At 41.1% G+C, this 2,660-nt stretch overlaps 1 non-coding gene across 1 annotated transcript; it reads right to left on the bottom strand.

The window, feature by feature from the left end:
* Positions 1 to 950: 950 nt before the first annotated feature.
* LOC112798993 (small nucleolar RNA R71) lies at positions 951 to 1,058 on the bottom strand. Its single transcript, XR_003200584.1, has one exon. It is a non-coding gene; the product is annotated as a small nucleolar RNA R71 (small nucleolar RNA).
* Between the last annotated feature and the right edge of the window lie 1,602 nt (positions 1,059 to 2,660).

Genomic DNA, 2,660 nt, shown 5'->3' with positions numbered 1-2,660 from the left:
CAAATCATATCTTCTCAATCACATTTTTTTAAAACCAATCATATCTTCTTAACCACATCTTTTTCAAACTAATTTTCAATCAAATCTTTTTGATTTCTAATTTCAAAATCTTTTCAAAAAAAAAAACACTTCACTTCTTTCCCACTTTCATTTTCGAAAATTAAGTAATGTTTTTCAAAAATGTTTTCAAATTTTCCACTTAATTTTCGAAAATCACTTCCCTCCTTCTCACATCCTTCTAATTATGGACTAACACTATCCCTTAATGCAAAATTCGAACTCCATCTTCTTTGATAAGTTCGAATTTTCTACTTCTGTCTTCTACTTTTCTTTTCCTCTGACACCTAAAGGAATCTCTATACTGTGACATAGAGGATTCCACATTTTCTTGTTCCCTTCTCTTTCTTATGAGCAGGAGCAAAGACAAAAACATTCTTGTTGAGGCTGACCCTGAACCTAAAAGGACCTTGAAGAGAAAGCTCAGAGAAGCCAAAGCACAACTCTCTTTAGAGGACCTGACCGAATTCTTCAAAGAAGAAGAATCTATGGCAGCCGAAAACAACAACAATGCCAACAATGCAAGGAAGGTGCTGGGTGACTTCACTGCACCTACTCCCGACTTCTATGGGAGAAGCATCTCTATCCCTGCCATTGGAGCAAACAACTTTGAGCTTAAGCCTCAATTAGTTTCTCTAATGCAACAGAATTGCAAGTTCCATGGACTTCCACTGGAAGATCCTCATCAGTTTTTGGCTGAGTTCTTGCAAATCTGTGACACTGTCAAGACTAATGGGGTTGACCCTGAGGTCTACAGACTTATGCTATTCCCTTTTGCTGTAAGAGACAGAGCTAGAACATGGTTGGACTCTCAACCTAAAGAAAGCCTGGACTCTTGGGAAAAGCTAGTCAATGCCTTCTTGGCAAAGTTCTTTCCACCTCAAAAATTGAGTAAGCTTAGAGTGGAAGTCCAAACCTTCAGACAGAAGGAAGGAGAATCCCTCTATGAAGCTTGGGAAAGATACAAACAATTGATCAGAAAGTGTCCCACTGATATGCTTTCTGAATGGAGCATCATAGGTATTTTCTATGATGGTCTCTCTGAACTGTCCAAGATGTCTTTGGATAGCTCTTCTGGAGGATCTCTTCATCTGAAGAAGACGCCTACTGAAGCTCAAGAACTGATTGAAATGATTGCAAATAACCAATTCATGTATACTTCTGAAAGGAATCCTGTGAACAATGGGACTAGTCAGAAGAAAGGAGTTCTTGAGATTGACACTCTGAATGCCATATTGGCTCAGAATAAAATATTGACTCAACAAGTCAATATGATTTCTCAAAGTCTGTCTGGAATGCAAAATGCACCAAGCAGTACTAAGGAAGCTTCATCTAAGGAAGAAGCTTATGATCCTGAGAACCCTTCAATAGAAGAGGTGAATTACATAGGAAAACCCTATGGAAACACCTACAACCCTTCATGGAGAAATCATCCAAATCTCTCATGGAAGGATCAACAGAGACCTCAACAAGGTTTCAACAATAATAATGGTGGAAGAAACAGGTTTAGCAATAGCAAGCCTTTTCCATCATCTTCTCAGCAACAGACAGAGAGTTCTAAGCAGAATACCTCTGACTTAGCAACCATGGTCTCTGATCTGATCAAAACCACTCAAAGTTTCATGACTGAAACAAGGTCCTCCATTAGAAACTTGGAGGCACAAGTGGGTCAGCTGAGCAAGAAAATTACTGAACTCCCTCCTAGTACTCTCCCAAGCAATACAGAAGAAAATCCAAAGGGAGAGTGCAAGGCCATCAACATGGCCGAATTTTGGGAGGAAGGAGAGGCAGTGAACGCCACTGAGGAAGACCTCAATGGACGTCCACTGGCCTCCAATGAGTTCCCCAATGAGGAACCATGGGAATCTGAGGCTCAAAATGAGACCACAGAGATTCCATTGGACTTACTTCTGCCATTCATGAGCTCTGATGAGTATTCTTCCTCTGAAGAGGATGAGTATGTCACTGAAGAGCAAGTTGCTAAATACCTTAGAGCAATCATGAAGTTAAATGACAAGTTATTTGGAAATGAGACTTGGGAGGATGAAGCTCCTTTGCTCACCAAAGAACTGGATGACTTGTCTAGGCAGAAACTGCCTCAAAAGAGACAGGATCCTGGGAAGTTTTCAATACCTTGTTCCATAGGCACCATGACCTTCAAGAAGGCCCTGTGTGACTTAGGGTCAAGTGTAAACCTCATGCCTCTCTCTGTAATGGAGAAGTTAGGAATCTCTGAGGTGCAAGCTGCAAAAATCTCACTAGAGATGGCAGACAATTCAAGAAAACAAGCCCATGGACTTGTAGAGGATGTTCTGGTTAAAGGTGAAAATCATTACATCCCTACTGATTTCATAGTCCTAGAGACTGGGAAGTGCATGGATGAATCCATCATCCTTGGCAGACCCTTCCTAGCCACAGCAAAGGCTGTGATTGATGTTGATAGAGGAGAGTTGATCATTCAAGTGAATGAAGAATCCTTGGTGTTTAAGGCTCAAGGATACCCCTCTGTCATCATGGAGAGGAAGCATGAAGAGCTTCTCTCAAAACAGAGCCAAACAGAGCCCCCACAGTCAAACTCTAAGTTTGGTGTTGGGAGGCCACAA

The sequence above is a fragment of the Arachis hypogaea genome, chromosome 4, assembly GCF_003086295.3.
Source record: "Arachis hypogaea cultivar Tifrunner chromosome 4, arahy.Tifrunner.gnm2.J5K5, whole genome shotgun sequence".
Taxonomy (NCBI): Eukaryota; Viridiplantae; Streptophyta; class Magnoliopsida; order Fabales; family Fabaceae; genus Arachis; species Arachis hypogaea.
This window is presented reverse-complemented; position numbering and strand designations above follow the sequence as displayed.